This window comes from Struthio camelus, chromosome Z (assembly GCF_040807025.1).
Source record: "Struthio camelus isolate bStrCam1 chromosome Z, bStrCam1.hap1, whole genome shotgun sequence".
Taxonomy (NCBI): domain Eukaryota; kingdom Metazoa; phylum Chordata; class Aves; order Struthioniformes; family Struthionidae; genus Struthio; species Struthio camelus.
Genome location: NC_090982.1, coordinates 7,703,795 through 7,722,122, shown reverse-complemented (window position 1 = coordinate 7,722,122; position 18,328 = coordinate 7,703,795). Strand labels below are relative to the sequence as shown.

At 46.4% G+C, this 18,328-nt stretch overlaps 1 protein-coding gene across 10 annotated transcripts in view; it reads right to left on the bottom strand.

Annotated features, from left to right (window-relative positions):
• The window catches only part of ELAVL2 (ELAV like RNA binding protein 2), a 92,931-nt gene extending 75,229 nt beyond the window's left edge, over positions 1-17,702 (bottom strand). For 4 of the 10 annotated variants that reach the window (XM_009686777.2, XM_009686778.2, XM_009686775.2 and 1 more), the window contains exon 1: positions 16,995-17,079. The gene's annotated coding sequence lies outside the window, so the exon portion shown is untranslated. Of the gene's footprint in view, positions 1-15,223; positions 15,254-15,794; positions 15,815-16,994 lie in introns of those variants that run through there. The other 6 variants (XM_009686776.2, XM_068928517.1, XM_068928516.1 and 3 more) reach the window with 6 other exon arrangements.
• Between the last annotated feature and the right edge of the window lie 626 nt (positions 17,703-18,328).

Sequence of the window (18,328 nt, the reverse complement as noted above, 5' to 3'; positions counted from 1 at the left end):
TTAATCACTAATTCCATTTTATTAGATTACAACAACTTGTTTAGAAGTAAGATCTAGTTACACTGTGGAGCCCAGGACAGCAAGATGCTGTATTTTAACACCACCATATCAACCACAATGGCTAGCTACCGCATCTTCTCACCAACAGTTTGAGAACCATTTATCTCCTCTCATTTAAATAGACCCATTTCTTATTCCTCTTAAGATTTCTCTTTTGGCTCTGAAGATTTGACATGACCGTAAAACACAGCAATCATTTGGGATTGTCAGCACAGATAAAACCAAACTGCTAATTAGAATGACTGTAGACAGACCATTATGGTGTAATGCACTAGAAGTGCAGTTTAGGATCCCTATTTTTAAATGCCTTTAGGGACCATTCACATGATATGTGAACTCCACTCAAAGGGTGGCAGCAGTGAAAAGCATCATATCAGTATCCAGGCACAGAGAAGCTGAAGAACAACCATTACCCTCCAAAATAGGTCTAAAATAGCTGAGTTTTAGAATTTTCCATAATCCTGCAGGTATCTACCTGGTTTTCAAGACCACCACTATACATCAAATAGAGGAGACTGGGAAAGGCTGTTCAAACACGCATCCTGTTCCTTCCTTGCTTCCCTCCTCCCTGCCACCCAACAAAGTAAAGTAAATGTAGAAGAAGGAAAGCTAGCTTTTGTAAAAATATCTGAGCCAAAGACAATACCTCTAGTATTTAGTGTCCTCTCCTCTCCTCCCACTGCTTTTCATGCTCAGAGAAGTTCTTCTTCACACCTCCGCATCCCAATCCTCCTGAAATCACCCAGTACTACATAACACCAGCCAAAATGGACAGCAAGTAAGGTGTGGATATAAACAAGCTGTGACCAGTTTGGCCACATACTGTTAATGCATAAGCAGCACATCTCTGCAACACTACCAGGTCACTACTGGGAGCAGAGGGAAATACCGACAGTGTTAATGTCAGAAGTAAAAGATTATAGACTAAACTTTTGCATTTTTTATTTGTTATATAGATGTACTACCCCTAGAGTCTGGAAGCACAGTATAGCAGCTAGTCCCTATTTAAGTTACCATTTAACTACATGATATCACAGTCACTTCCACTAATTAAATTACAGGAGGAGGAAGCAATACAATTCAGGAAGCTAGAAAGGGAGAACAGTTACTTTTGGAAGAATAGGGATATCTAAGTCTAATACACCAGAGAGAAAGCCAGATTTACATTATGTTGATAAAGCAATAGGTTTAATCCGACCACTGTAGCCACCTTTAGTCTTATGACTCTTGCTAGCTTCATCCCTTCCTCACTTACTGCACCAAAAACTACTCTAATAAAAATAGGTATTATCCAACCCAAGTTTGCCTGATCCAAAGGACACTTAATGACCAGACTCTTAATGGGCCTATGCCCAGCCAAAGCTTAGATGTATTTTCCTAAAACCATGCCCAAAATCCCATTTGCCATCTGGACCAGTACTAATACTCTTGGGAAAAAGCCAAGCCCCACATTTAAAGCAACACATGAGCAATAGTTCTGCGTAGTTTCTGCTTGGCACACAGGCAAGTTGGGTCAGTATCAGCCAGTACCTCCTCAAACTGCAGTACATCTCCTATCCACACGACATCACTAACACACTTCCACTCTTCATCATAGGACCCTTATTTGGCCCAAAGCCAAATTTATAGGGAGTGCAGAGAAAGGCTTCTGACAGCCAGTACTCTCTCAAGAGTCAGTTTCACAGACAGTTATGTCATCTTAGTTCTAACAGTGCTCTAAAAACCGCTTTAAAACCTAAATACGGAGCCTGTTTTCCCCTAGGCTGATCCTCACCAGCAAAGTAAGCTGGGACCATATCACAATATTTGTTTTTTGATTAGCTGAATTTACGCTGACAAAGATGCAACTAAAATCTTTTCTCAAGAGAACTACACCATACAGTCCCTCAGAATTGGAAGATACTTGGATCACTACTAATATTTGTGAGGAAGTTTGGGGAAAAACTTTTAACTGATTAGATGATACAAGTTGAAGTGCAGAGCAGACTCAGAAAGGGAGCTGCCCACATAGTAGGCAACCGTACTAGTTGTCTAATTGCTATCCTAAATGACCATAGCCTGAAGAATAGGAAAGCAGCGAACTTGTCAAAGATTTATTACTACTGTTAAACAGTGCAAAGAACTGAATTTCACCTTGAAAGTCACTTTGAACAGCAAGTAGTTTCATACTGGGCTGGCATTTCTGATTATTAATATATTATAGGATGGCTCTGTCAGCTGCTTCTCTACATAAAGCTTATGTGACATTAGACTGAAAGCTACAGCACATCTTCTAAATGAGTGACCTCTTAGAGCACAGCTGACAAAGCAGAATCTAATTCTGATGCCTTCAGCTCACCCCAGCCTGTCCTTCCAATCCCCAGTTCTGCTTTTTTCCCTTAGATCAGATATGGCAAAGCTCAAACCCATTGGCAAAAAGAAAATGATCTTTCAACTGTACTGTTAAAATAAAGGCTTTGCTTGTTATACCGTTGGACTCGTATCTTCTTTCTATAAGAGCTAAATCAAATGACTTTGCCACTCCTCAATTCTCCATCGACCTTTTTAGGTGATTCTGTGCGTGATTCTGTGATATAAGGGGCCTCAGGAGGTCTCAGTCCGATCCCACCCAACGCTGGCTTAGCCACAGGGCCAGACCAGGTTGCTCGGCTTTATCCTGCCTCCCACCAGGCACAGCTGTGAGGAAATGTCCCCATCCCCTCACTGCCCTCCCCATCAGTGCCAAGGGCTGCTGTGAGGTGCCTCAAAGCCATCCCTGCTCCAGGCTGACCCACCCAGCCCTGCAGCTTCTCCTCCCAGGGAGGAGGCTTCAGCCACAACACCTCAGGACCCTCCCTGGACCTGTTCTGGGTTGCAGACATCTCTTCTGCACTGGGTCCCACACTAGAGGCAGCGCCTGGCCGGGGTGTGATGGGGGCTGAGCAGAGGGGACCATCCCTGCCCTGCATTTGCTCTGGGCTGTGCCCCTGCTCACACTACCCCCAGGATGCTGCTGCCCTCAGGGTGGCCCAGTACACAGCTGGCTCCTGCTCAGCTTGCACAGATACATTTTAAAACTCTTCTTCAGATGCCAGTATGAACATTGGAAGAAAAATATCTGATATCGAGTCAGGTACATATATATAGAAATTTTTGAGCATCAAGCAGATATCCTACCTAGTGATCTACGCTAAGCACCTACATATAGCAACCACCTCTTCCTGCAAGTGTAATCTGGAGTATAGAAAAGACAGAGCCTTTCACATATAACACCACGGATGCACAACCCTCAGCCACTTTGAAGTCTGGTTATTCCTTATAACTAGGTGATAGAGCTTGGGGAAGTCATATCTCAAAAGCGCATAGAGTAGACAAACTTGGAACCTTTAAAAAACAGTATGACTACCTTCATTCTGATGCATGATTCTGCTTAGTTTGCCTACCAGTGTCTTCACTGCCAAGTAGAGGCTGCTTTTAAGCCACTGACTAGTAATGTATGTTACCATACCAGAGCAGGAAAGTTTGGTAGCCAGTTCAGGTATGTAGAGCCTAGACGCAGAACAGCATTACTTTAAAATGAAATTTCTAGGTAGAAAAACAGCAAACATTCCTACCATGTCAGAACAAGAGAGCAGTCATAGCTCCTTGAACTCCTTTTGGATTTGCAAAAGTAGCAGTGTTGAAACCACTCCCTTGCGCATTGCTGGTCAGTGACTCTGTTCAATTATCTTCAAATTGCTTTAATTGGAAGTCATGAAAATATCTCCCACTCTAAGGTTAAAGTCTGGGTTTTTCCTTGGCGCTCTTCAAGTTCAGTTTTCATGAAAGAAGCCATGAAGGTATCTCTTCCCACAAGCTCTCATTTCAAGTCCTCTCAGCCTCTGCTTTTCTTACTAAATCCAAGGACTTCAGCAGAACTACAGCAATTGATTAAAGAGGCTGAGACTTTGGACAAGGCTCCTATTTCCTATAAAGGAAGGAAAAGAAGTACTTTCCTGGGCTGAAGTACCCCAGCTAGAGACATCCTGAGAACAGAGAAACACTAAGCTGAAGCACAGTAAGAGAAAAGATCAGATAAAGCTTTTTCAGAGTATTTTAGCTTCGAGACTGAAGATTCTGGTATTAAGATTGAAACAGGTCATTTTGCTCTCCTCCACTCAGGGGAAACAAGATTTCCCCTTGGGATGGGTTTCCTCCTCCCTGCCTTTTCAAACCCAAAACGCTAAGTAGCCTGGACAAGCCTGATTTATTTCTTCACAAGCAACAGCTATTGACTGCTTTGTCACTCTTTCTTCAGCCATCTATCAAACCACCACAGCAGGTCCTGAGAGCTCTGTCTGCCTCAGCTCCTTGCAAGATACCATTTTCTCCAAGCTGGGAACTGACATGAGCTGATTAAAAGGCAAGGTACAATCAAATTCACTTGAAGCAACTTCATCCTTCAAGCTTCAGACGTGGAGGTAGGGCAGACTTGTTTTATTTTGCTGGAGGACATAGAGTGAGCAGAAGAAAAATACTTTCAGAATTCCTCGTATTTGTAAGCAAGTAAACAGCTTGCTTCACACACTGTTTATGAAGTGAGTTGGGCTTAGACCCAACTATTACTATAGTAATAGTATCTCACTATTTAGCTCTCTCCTATCTAGCTTTGTGCTGCATGGCAAAGTATCCATTTTTGAGACAACCACTAGTAGCAGCAAAAAGGCTCAGACTCAGTTCTCTGGATTAAGTTCTGTTGCCGCAGAGGAACCATCTGTGGGAAACTGCTCCTCAGGGAACACCTCCTTTTTTGGTACCAGAAAGTGCAGCAAACAGCTTTTCAAGATAGGAGGTACAGTATGTAGCTTCTCTCAAATTTCAGACCTATATGGGGAAAAAAAATCATCGTCTAGAAATAAGGAAAAAATTCCTCCATGTTTCCTCATCTTCACAGCAATGCAGAGCAGAACCATTGCAGTGAGCATACTATCAAGTGGCACCACCCCTGAAGTAAGATTTTAAAAAAGTTCAACATGAAAGCATGATGATGCCATCAACATTTTAATTTGTAGGTTTTAACTGACTTAGACTACAGAGCGTAAACGTTCAAGTCCATCTTCTTGCTCAAGTCAGGATAAGAAAATATAAAACTGACACGCTTACCAGAAGGAAGGGCTCATCTAGGAGCTGAGGACCAAGAAGTTACACCTCCTCCATCTGCTTAGTTTAAAAAAAAAAAAAAAAAAAAGCATTGCAAGGTAATTGGAGTCTTATGCGCCTTAAAAGATGTCCAAGAGACTGAGCAGCTTTAGAAGTTCTCAAACACGGGTCACTGACACCGCTCAAACTATTCATCTTGTATCCAGGTACAATTGGCATCTTCACCTCTTTGCTACATGTACAATATTTCAGTGTCTAATACTTGTATGTTTCAAGAAATATTCCGATATTCAATATATACTCAGTAGGAATACTCAGTTTTCCTATTCCCATTTAATCCTGATATACTTCTATACCACTGCATAAAGGATTATCCTTAGTTTCTTCGATCCATACACATTACACATAACAAACACCTACCATCTGCAATTCAAGTGTACAAAGCTGCCCAAATAGTGTTAGATGTTGTCTAGATAACACTGCACCAATCTGAGTGTACCATTTTATACTCATTTAGCTAGGTCAGTGCAAAGTCTTGTGTACATCTACTTCAATTGGATGGGAATATACTCATAGTTACCTTAGTGTGGTATAAACATATAATTAGAATTGCATGCCTACAGCTTTTCCTATTAGCCTAAAAGCCAGATTTTAAGATAGATATATGCAGAGAAAGGCAACACAGCCTTCTCAGAGAAGCAAATCATGAAAACAGATATCAGAGTTTTGAAAGGGGCAAGGCAACCCAGTAAAATAAACAGGAGAACAGTTAGTTGGTTATTAATATTCAGCATCAGAACATTTGAGCATTCACTAGTTGAACAATGATTATAACGTTGGACACAGAGCAGTAACATTACCCAAGATTTTTATAAGCAAAGTGTAAATTAAAATTGAAAGTGCGGAGTTAATTGTAAAAGTCAGCAAAAGGAAAAGGTTCATACAGAAATATCAACTCATCTTGTGTTCTCTTGTGTATGTGTTCCTTTGAATATGGAGATTGCTGCATTTGCTCATTCCATGCAATTTACATCAAAGATATGCAATTTGACTTAATTAGCACTGCTTCAAGAACATTAACTTCTTGTTTCCCAGCTAAAATACACAACCTTTACTGCACCTGATTACATGCGATCAGTATCTTTAAGAGATTGCCAGGAGGGAGATGTCCATGTTAGCGAAAGCAAGAGGAAAAGCAGAGTTCATTCTTCTGCTACAGCAACTGCTCCTAGTCAGCAACATCTGTTCCTTTTGTAACAGCTACTTCTTAAAGACCAGATTATCAAACTCAAAAGTTAGTAACGGAATCTACTCTTCACCTGATGTTTTCCAATACTTGGACAGAAGATCCTTCTCAGACACTTTGTATGCATAGCCCACATTATACCACCAGATGCATGTGCAGTCACCATTCCCTACACATCCAGCTGTGCAAGAAATCATCAACAAAAATCAGCTCCATTGCCTAGTTATGATTCAGTAGGGAAGAGATCCCTGACCAACAGAGCTGTCTCCAAAGCAAGCCTGAAGTCTCCTTCATCAGAATAGTGAGTTTATAGCCTTAAACTCTACTGGCACAGATGAATCTCATTACAGGAAAAGTACTCCTTATAAAAATAGTCTTTATCAAAAGGCGAGCATGACTCCACATTTAATTTTCTTTCAGTTTGCTCAACCATTACAGGAAGGGGAGGAAAAGAAAAAAAAAAATCAACTACTTGCTTAATGAGGCTGTAATTCTCCTCTTGCCTACCAACATCTCAAACATGGATGCCAAGTTTTACAGTTCAGCTAGATGAATGCAAAAGTAGTTTAAAATCTTCCTCTTTCTATATAGTTCACTTTGTTAGTGATTTAGAATCCCTGTCAGAACTGATTTTCTGGCCAGATTAGGAATAGCAGTCTTAGGTCAGGAACTCATTTCTGGGATATAACTAAAACAAAAAAAAAAAAAAAAGGTTATTTAAACTCATTAATAAACCCATTTCTTCACTACTAAGCAAATGCAATACATGCTTACTTTTCACATATGCAGAAAAGGCTACAAGAAGCATATGGTGTTTTAGAATTATGACCTTAGTTGTCCCTTTCTTGGAAACGGACAGAAAACAGCTTCTAATACATAATGGGTAGAAGGGAATGCAGCAGGAAGCCTGATGAGATTTTTAAGTATGTTACTAGAGATGAAAATAAGAGCCTTAGCTACAATAATAGTAAGTATATATTAAGTGTACTTAAGATTCAAGAAACCCTTCTTATACCGACTGTGATATGTAAGCTATAGCATTTGCCTCTTACCTTTAACTAGCTATGTTTCCTGGTTCAAGACTGGAGATGAATGGTAGATATAGAAGAAGTAAGTAAATTCCAAGATCGTGCTCTGCCTTGAAACTGGATTGGCGTACATGAAATTTAATGCTAACGGATTAACAGAAACAGAGTTACAGCACTAGTTTTTCAGCATTTCAAAACGACAAACAAAATGGATGGCAATGAAACAAGAAATCTACTACAAGACAAAACGTGAGCACAGTGAAGGTATGTTTGCTACTAGCAGTCTTTCTGTATATTACCAATTTCAGTGTAATTGCTATGCACGCTCAAAGCAATCATTCAGAAGTCTAAATACCCCCCCAAATCCTTTCCATTGTCACGACAACACCCACTCCCAGATCTTCAGAATCCTCCTACTATTATAAGAGAGCCCCAAGGGAACCTCTTCCTCCTCCTCTCCCCGCTTCCCATCAATGCATGCACTTCTGTCAGCATCACCTGAGGACGTGGCACAGGACACTTACCTATTTCTGTAGCTAAAGGAGTGCATTTATGTCCCACAAGTTCCTTCAGCCACTGAAAACTATCCAGCTGTCCAGAAAACTTTTGGAAAAGCACTGACCAAAACTAGGCACATCTTTCTGTGGCATGTAAGGAGAGGCCCTATAACTTTGGGAAAGCCATCTAAATAGACGGGAGGAGATATTCACAGATACCCTTAAAACAACGAGGGTAAGAACAGATAAGCAGCGGACAAGTGCCGCACTTAGGTACCGAAGCTGAAATCACAAGCCAGAGACATTTACACTGCTGACCGAGTCACAACACAGAAAAAGCCAAGCTCGCAAGTCCCAGCACAAACACAGGGCAAACAAACCACCGCCCTTTACCCAGGGTCCAGATATTTCATTTCTCACATTCGATACCCATTGCAGTGAGCCTAAAACAGGTGCCTTCCAGAAATGGTGGAGATCCTTAAGAGTTTCAGTACTGGAGAAGAGCCATGACAGATTTCACCATGAAATCCATAGCTCATACATACGTACATACACCACCCCCCCATACACATCACAGTCATACATATACACACATTACAGTATATTAACATTAAACTTGCCACGACTTTACGTAACACCAAAACCCACAGCCCCTGGCACACGAAGGCTGACTGTCCAACCCCCAGAACGCAGCACTAGACATAGCATCCAGTGCCACAAAACCACAGAATTTTTCCTACCAACCTGGATTTAGTTACAAGTTGGAATATTTTGAACTTATCTGCTACTGACCTTGAAATCAAAGACATGCAAGCCTAAGAGGCCCCTTTCACACATTCGGCCCCAGTGGTACGCAGACACAGTTTGAATATATGCAAAACCTCGTGCAACCTCTACTTCAACCCGGCCATTTAGCTCGGTGGAAATCACACAAAGCAGATCTGTCTGTTCTCTTCTGCCCAGCCTCCTCTCATACCCTGCTCTAGGTGACATGGCAGAAATCTTCAGTGAGTCAACATAACAAGAAACAGGAAAATGGACAAAAAAACAAAAGGAAGCAGATTCCAAGTGCCACTACAGGCAACAATTCTACTTCTGAAGAGGAAAAATTTAAAAAGACTTAAAAAAAAAATCAAAACATTACTGGCAAGGTAAGAAGCAGAGACATTACTGCTAGAAAAGTCAAGTTTACATTACTATTCCATTTCCACAGTGGAGTCTCCTCCTCTCACCCCTTATAAGTTAAAGGGACTAAGTAATGCATTTGCCTATAAGTTTCCTGGAAATTCAAGTAAGTAAATATTAACTCTATTCAACCATACTGCAAAACAAACCCTACTAATTTCGTTTCTGTCATTAAGATTTGAACCAGAAGTACAGAACACAAGCATTTCAGCAATCATGCAAAGGCAGTTTCATTCCACAAGCACACATTAAGATTGTTTGGTTAAATCTAAGTATTTAGTTTAAAAAAAAAAAATCCTGAGGAGTTTAAGAGCAAAGGTGCCTAGCCCAGGCCCACAGAAAAGCTGCTCAGTGCATCATGGTGATTATTCCTTGAACGCCCTGAACAGCCTTTCCCACCTGTGTTTAGAACATTTCACGAAGCGGTCAGATGTCCAGATTCTCCCTACTCTACTAGTACTCAAGTATTCAAGAAATTACATATATGTATTTTAGATTACGTTTTATCAATTCGGTAACCATCTATATACAAGATTATCTAAGCCTACTCCACACGGAGCTGAAAAACCACAGAAACTGGCTGGAGCCCTCAACGCCAGCCAACAGAACCGTCAGTGTCTTACTGGCTTTCTCTAGGCTCACAGTCATTTGGGCATAAACAGCAGTTGCACTGGGAAAAGCCAGTTTTGCTCACTAAAGCAAAGATAAGATATTCTCTTACTCATACAGGATCTTACAACCTCATCTGCTCTAAGGGTCTGAGAGTCATTTTGTTTTAAATGACAGGTAGTAAACTTAATCCAGTAACAACCTGGGGTGAGGAACAGTACTTGGCACCTACAGTTAATAGGTTTTAGCCTGCTTAAAAATGGCATAGCTAACCATATAAAAGAAGCATTTACCAGTTACTATTGGGCTCTCTATATCAGGAAAAGGTTATAGCAATGCTGTTATTCACCCCTCACTACTTGAGGTGGGGGGGGGGATGGGGAGATAAGGGGAAAGTAAGAAGAGAGTGAGAGTAGCTATATAACATAGAGTTGTACTTCCAAACCTGAAGAACCCCCCACCCCCTTTTTTTCCTTTGAAACAAACATTCTGTGCAGTTTTTGCTGAGCATCACCAGCAACCTCAGAACTGCGGATAAAGGAATTAAGAAATAGCATCACCAAAAATCTGATGAAGTGAAAAGTAGGACTGTCTAGAATGATTCTCACTCTCATCCCCAGGCTGTTGTACTCTCGATTTAAACCTCTTACACTCATTACACTTTCTACTAGGAAACTATAGCTTCTTCCAAACCCACGTATGTTTGGGCTCGCTGTAACTATCAATATCAGTGAGAAACCCCTGATGGTCTAGTACTAGACTACCAGAAAAGCAGTAGCTTAAAGAAAGGAGAAAACAATGCAAGACGGAATTGTTTTATAAGCTCCCTCTGGAAAGCTTCAGCTTGCTTCCAATTTGGATTTTTCAAATGTACGCAAGTAATACCTTGCCATTACAGTTTGCGTTGTTATTATATAATTACAGTTCCTAAAACTCCAGATACCTCGCCAGCAAAGACAGAATTAGACTGATCTGTTTCAAAAACTGATGCGCCTTTAGAATTTTTAAGTAAGTTTCCCGGAAAAGAGCGTTTAAGATTTCTGCCGTAAGCGGTTTGTAACTACTTCACGTACTTACTAAACTGAAAAACAGCACTCTCTACAAAACCCTGATTACTAAGGCTGAACGTTTCACTGAGGTCATCTTTTTACAGGTGTACTTTCTGCACAGCTCTGTGCCTTGCCAAGAGCAGCCTAGACAAAACAGCAAGTGCTTGCAAATGGGGAAAACCTGCAATTAGCTGTTTTGTAACTACAGCCTCTGCCAAGCACAGGGTGCGATATAGTTACACAGCAGCAGCATGGGAGATGCTAGGAGTCCCTACAACCAACACCAACGCCTGCTGGGCCAGGGCAGCTTGCTCAATACCAGCAGTTTCTCCCAGTTCCGGTGACAGTCACGGAGCTGGCCTATGAAAGTTATTTTGCCAGCAGAAACTTGGTATGACTTTTTAAAAAAAAAAAAGTGTCAATAGCGAGGACTGGGCAACAAAACATCGTGATTTGACCCACAGGTGGTAGCAACAGTCACATAGCTAAAAGCCACAAATTCGAATTCTGTTATGCCAGCTTCTCCAGAAAAAGTCCTCTGCAGTAAATGAAATTAGCTAGATTTAGACAGATAACAGATGGAAAAGTATGCAGTTGCTTGCTTCAGAACTGGACCAACAAGTGTCAAACCCAAAGCACCATCAGCTAACCCTCCTGAACAGGACTGAGATTTTTTCAAATAATTTGAGGGCTGTTAGGAAAAATAAAAAAGGCTGAGTGCACAAAGGCAATGCCCTCTCCTGTTAAAACTCTTTGTAACAGCTGGTAGCATTCATTGCCCTCTGTAGATGCCAACATCTATTACAAAAGCATTAGAACAAAAGCAGAGACAGCATTAAAGAAAGATCGAAACGTACACTCATCACAAATCAAGTTTATCTATCAGCTAGCTTTTTGTTTTATTGCTCTGAAGAACATCAGTGGCAATAAATAGAATAAAACATCATTATGCTCCAGCACAGCAAGGTTTTACCCATAAAAGCAACATTTCAACATCACTGTTCCAGGAAAGAGCTTGCCCTTAGATCCTTGTGATGTTTTTACATGCTGAGTCCATCTCTACATTAGCACTGTCTCATTTTAAGACAGATGCACAGAAGAGCTGAAGTATTTCTTGGAATTTTTTGGCAAGAAAATACTAGATGTGTCATTTATTTCCTATCTATCCCCCAAATAAAGCCTACCTAATCTAGCTCATTTAGCTTTACAGGGGCATTAGCAGAATTCAGTCTGGGTGTAGCTTTGATGTAGTTTAAACAAGGCCATTCAGAAGTCTGGGAAATAATTTGAAAGGCTTTTAGTGGCACTTAAAAAAAAAAAAAAAACATACACAGCTACTCCAGATCAGTTCGCAGCTGCTTGAAACACTCTAAACTCACTACACCTGGGTCCTCCCCACCTCCATTTCTGTCTGTTTTTTAAGTGTTGCAGTTTACGATTTTGGAAGAGCCAATAACGAAATAAATCCAAAAACACCCTGGTAAGATGACCTATGCTTCTCACTGGAAAACATCATTCGAAACAGGTCCGGGTAGAGGAATTTCAACTGGAACTTCAACTGGAAAAGCGGAGTTCAGATTGGTACGGGAAAGTCATATTGAGCTTGCATGCAGAAGTATTATACTAGTGTGATTAAGCCAACAACAGGAAGAGATTTATGCAAATACAAACATATTGAAGAAATATCAGTTTTAAAGATGAAAGTAATTAAAACCTCCACTGTGCAGAAGAGAGTTCAACCACTCTACCAGAATAAAAACATACAAACATTAAGACAGCTCTACTTGAAGGGAAATACAAGGTTCGGTATAGCCATAAGACGTTTGAAAAGGGAACCAAAGCTGTTATTTTGTCAAATTTTAAAAACAAGATGATAAAACTCCCTGGCAGTTTCAAGGTCATTTGTATGTGTCTGCTGTTGCAAATGCTGTAAGCATATCACAGCAATAGCATCCTTTTCAAACCGTAGGAAGAATTACCATTTTTTGTATTTGCAAACAAAAATATGTATGCATAATAGCTACAAAGCAGATTCAAAGTCCACTCTTAAACATTCAACCCTAATATAACATTTCCAAAAGGCCATGAAAGAGAGGGAAGAGGAAGACTTAATGTGATTTCTACAATCGAAATCTCCCTAAGATTAAAAGAAAAAGGCAAAACTCAAGGTCTAGCTAATATCCTGGTGGTTATCTTCCCTTAAGAGGACAGATTCACACTTGCTGGAATATTTTCTGGACCCTTGGATTAATTTAACTAACAGTGGTCATGAAGAAAGAAATAAGGAAGTCAGCACAGAAAAATAAAGAGTGTCTTGCCTTTTAGTAAAAGAATACATACATACGTGTGTGTGTGTATACACACACAAACTCCTACATACTGTTAAATACTCAATTAACCAGGAATTACTAGTTTATCAAACATAACACTTACATAAAGTGCCAGACACATAAGTCTTATCTAATTACTAAGTTATATAATGAAAGTTTTCTTCAAAAGCTCCATAAACGTAGCAACATATTTAGTCTCATAGACTTCATTTAAATCATTCTTTTAAATTTTGCAGTAATATTTCCATTATTCCAACAATCTATAACCACATTTAAACTGCTGCACAGAAATCTAGATCAAACTACGCAACAGAGAGATTATAGAGGGAAAAGGGATACTGAACTGTCTTCCCTGCCGAGACTAGCTATTTTAGCCATTATTATTGGTACTATGTAAATGAAACAAGTTGCTTTAATCCCTCTCTCCAACAAGACTAAGGAGGTTTTTTTTTAAATGATGCAATTAACTGAAAATAAAGCCAATGCACATTACCTACAAAGAGGCCAAAAAAGATGAAGCCTAGCAGAATTTAAAAGAAAAAAAGGATAATGAAGAGTCCCACAGAAGCTCACTTTACTGATTTCTCTGCAAGAGTTTCCTGTAAAACAGCACTTATTGGCAAGGTCAGCCCCAATACTTGATTGGGAGGGGGGGAGGAGGGGGGGGCATGAGACCTGACCCCGAGCAGCCACGCCAAGGGCGAAGCTCTCTAGCAGAAACTTTGAGATTGCCCTCAAAACATGCAGCAAGCTTTTCTTCTCCCGCCCCCTCCACCAGCATTCCCGCTTTCGGTTTTCGCATGGTGCTAAAGCCACCAGCCTCCTACCCATCGTTCATCACCCCCCAGCGCAGAGGGGTGGCAGCAGCCGCTCAAGGAGGAGCAACCACTCAAAAATTTAAAAAGTTTCACACACTTGCAAAGTTGAAGCCTTCCACGGTTTCTTCACCCTAGACGGGATGGGGGGGGGTGTGAGGGCACCGCCCCACGGCCGAGCAGTTACTCCCAGCCCCGAGCCCAGCCCCACGTCCAGCCCCCGCCGCCCCCGCTCCACCTCGCTGCGGGGCCAGGGCACCTTCCTCCCCGCTGGCGGGGCTGGAGCCCCCCTGCAGCCACGCGGGTTATCGCCACGCGTGCAGGCGACCGCGGGCAGCTGCAACCTTTCCCCCCCCTCCAACCCCCGCCTCCCAGCAGGAGATCCTGGTGCAGACGCCCCGGTGGTGGGGCTGCCAGCAACCCCACTTGCAGCAAGGTCGGCCCCCAAGCAGCGGGGTAAGCGGGGCAGGCTGTGGGGAGAGTGGCGGGGAAGGGAAAAAACACGCCAAGTGGGGGAGAAAGTCGCTGAGGCAGAAGAGGCGTTTGAGACGAAATGAAGGGCTTATTGCACAATGCTTTCTCGGGGGGGGGGGGAGTGGGGGAGCAACAAACCACAGGTGCCAAACGCATCCAATTAGCACCGCATGGGAAAGAGAAAAGAGAGACATTAAAAAAAAAAAAGGAAAAATCCTAAATGAGGAAAACAGGCAAAACAAAAACAACAACAACAAAAAAGACAATCCAGCACGAGGAAGGGGGTGGGGGGGAAGACAAGAGCAGTTCGGACAAAAAGAAATTGCCAGCAGCAGCAAGCCGCTTTGGATGCAACTCTGCAGCTACTCTAAGAGTTTGCAAGTTGGAAGAGCAACCACCCGAAAACGACCCCCCCCCCAAAAAAAAAACCACACCTCCAAAAACAAACAAACAAGCCAACAAAAACCCCACCCACCAACTCACAGGCTACCTACTACAACGACGGAGGAGCGTGGCAGGCTCTCTGCACACTGCGGGCTTTAACACCTCCAAGGACAAGCGAGGACCTCGCTCACCTCCCCCACGTCCCGGACGGCTCCTCACTCCACCATCCCCCCCCCCCTCCCAAATCCCCACCCCTCCTCCTCCTCCCGCTCTTCACCCCCGCGCAAAGCTGCGTCCCCTTACGCCTAACAACCAACCCCGCGCGGCAGGAGGTGCCTCCTTTAAAAAAAAAAAAAACAACAAAAAAAAACAAATAAAGGAGATAAAAGCGAAGAGCTAGACGGCGCGGTCCCGAGACGCCGCCTCACCCGCTCGCTGCCGGCCGCAGATGCCGCTGGTGCCGGTGCCGGTGCCGCAGGAAGCGGGCGCGGGGCGGCAGCGACGGGCTGATAGCGGCGCCCCCCGCCCGCCCCCCGCCTGAGCGACGCCGCCGCCGGCCACTCAAGGAGCCCCGCGCCCCGCCAGGGAGGGGGGGGGCAAAGGAAGCAGCCTCGCCCCCCCCACCCCTCGCCTCCGCCCCCCCCACCCCACCGCCCCCGCCGTCGTGGGTCCCGCCCGCGCAGCCTCCCCCCCCCCCACCCCACCCCGCGGGAGCCACGTCGGTGGGTGCGGGCGGCGCCCGACGGCAGGTGCCGGCGCGGCTGCTCTCCCCCCCCCCCCGCACACACCCCACGGAGGTGGCAGCGTGGCGGGGACGGTGCCTGGCCGCCGCCGCCCAGCGCGCTCCCACGGCCCGGGGGCTGCCCGCGTCGTCGGGGCGGGCCGTGGGTTGGTATCCCCGCCGACGGGTGGCCGGTGGGTGAAAAATAGTACAGGGGCAGCAGTTTACACCACCGCCGCGTGGAGGCACGAAGCGGGGGAAGGTCCTGTCCCACCCACCTGCCCCGGGCTGTGTCAGTTCTTTCCCGACGTGGACTAGGTGGGTAAAGGAGCAACGCGCTGGGGATAAATTAAACAACAACGGCAGCGCTCCGGTCCGCTCCCGCAGGGCAACGCACGCTGCAGCGCGATCGTTTGCCGGCTCTCAGGGGCCTCCTCCTCCTCCTCCTCCTCCTCCCCGTGGGAACGGAGGGCGAGAAGCCCGGAGAGGCCTCAGCGGAGGGGACGCCCCGTCCAAACCTTTTGCCGGTGGCCCCCCGCCCCACACCACCTCGGATTTTGCTTCTGCTGCTCAATGCGAACTTCCTGCCCCATCCCCCAAACACCCCCCCACAGCCCCCCGCCCTGCGCTTCCCCCCCGGCCGGCCGCCGCGGTAGGACCACGGACAGAGCCCGCGGCGCGACGGGGCGGCCGGCCGCCCACGCACCGCGCAGCGCGCACCGCCCGGCACAAAGGGCAGCGGCGCCGGCGCGCAACCCCCGCGCTCGCCTGCTCGCGGGCCCGCGGCCGCCCCGCCCGCCCCGACGGGCCCGGCCACCGGCTCGTCCGCAGGCGGTGCCGCTCCCGCTGACAATGCGCGTCGCGCGCACCGGGGGGGGGGGGGGGGGGAGGGGGGGCAGGCAGCCGCAAGCCTTTGTGTGCTCCGGCACACAGGCCGCGCCACGAAAACACGGTTTGGCTTAATGCAATTAGGCGGGGCGGGGGGAGGGGGGGGAGCGGGGGTCTTATCCCGTCTAATCGGCAAACGCAGGTTTTATCTTTTCAAAGCGATACTCATTCATTCATTCACCCATCCGCACGAGGTGGCTGCCCTCAGATGCTGCAGGAAAGTCAATGTATTTGGAGTCAGACCGGCGGTCTGGTGCTGGGAACTTTACAGCACGGCCAGGACTGACAATGTCCTGCAGACGGCATGTACACCTTTCTACTTGAATGCAATACGGTCATCCTACTTCTGCTGCTGGTATCTTAGTATTAGAAATACTTCCAGGGAGCCGTGCAGTCACGCTGCAATATACACGAATTGCATTATACAGTTCAATGTACACGAATTGTATTATACAGAGCAAGCATACATAAAAAGCATAATTCTGTACTGCATACATAATAAGCGTAATTCTGTACTGCATGCATCTTCAGCTTTTTTGTAGACCTTACCATACACATACAATCATGGAAAGAATCAAGGCACAACTTACCTTTCTCTCTTCAGCTTAAAAAAAAAAAAAGTAACGGTGCAGCTTTCCCAATAAAGAGGAGTAAGAAGCAGATGGATAGCTCTCTCAAGACAAAACACGAGAGCGAAACTGTGCACAGTTCTAAAGAAAGAAAAAAAAAATCCTCTCCCTCCCCCCTCAGCAGTCCAACACTCGTGAGAAATCAAAAAAAAAAAAAAAAGGAAAATGTAAAAAAAAAAGGGAGGGGGAAACTCAAAAAAGAGAGAGTGACAGGACTACGCTCCTTTCGCAACCCAGCTGATGCCCAAAAAAAAAAAAAAAAAGAGAGAGAGGAGGGAGGGGGAGAAATAAAGGAACAAAGACAAGGAGGGATGGAAGGGCGATTTAAAACGGCGGGCGGCCGGCCGGCTGGTCGCTCGGTTGGACGGACGGACGGACGGACGGTCGCTCCCTCCCTGCCTGCCTGCTTGCTTGCTTGCTTGCTGGTCCCTTGCTATCGGCGCGCCGCCGGAGCGAGCTGCTGCATCGCTCAGTGGGCGCGGAGCCGCGGGGCTGGGGCGGGCGGGGAGGGGGGGGGGAGGACGCCGTGCCGCGCCGTGCCGCGCCGTGCCGTGCCGGGGAGGTGGCCGCGCCGCAGATTTATAGCCACCCCGCCACCCCGGCTCCCCTACCGCCGCCGCGCCGCGCCGTGCGTGCGTGCGTGCGTGCGGCTGCGCGCCGCGTGTCCGTGGGGGGGGAGGTGTGTCCGCGGGTGGGTGCGCGCAACCTTCCTCCCCCCACCCCTCCCTCCACTCCGCTCCCGCCGCCGCCGCCCGCCGCGGCGCCGCGCTCCCAGCCCCGGCGCCACGCGCCGAAGGGTCTCCTCCCCCCACCCACCCCGGCGCAACGCAACCTGCTGCCGGCCGCCGCCCTCCCATTGGCCCAGCCGCCTCCCGCCGGCCCCGCCCCGGCGAGGCGGCGGCCGCCCGTTGGCCGCGGCGCCTGCCGCTCCGGCCGGCCCCGTTTCAGGCTGCGTTGCGGCGCGCGGGGCGGGGAGGGCTGGGCGCGCTCCGCGGCCGCGGCGCCCCCGGGCTGCGCCGCGGTGCCGGGCGGCGGCTGGTGCCCCGGGGCTGCGGGGCTCCCTCCGCTCCCTCCCCCCCACCCCCCGCCGTCGTTGCCCAGGGGTCAGGGCAGCCCTTACGGAGCCCAGCGCAGAGGCAGCGGCGTTAGGCAAGAGCGGCTCGTGTTTTTTCTCGCGTAAGGGCGGGGAGGTGCGGTCGGACCTCGCCGTCCGGGGGAGGACTGCGCAGGGCTCGGGGACGTCCGGCTGCCGGTGCCCTCCTGCCTTTGCAGGAAAAGCTGCCAGCAAACGTGAT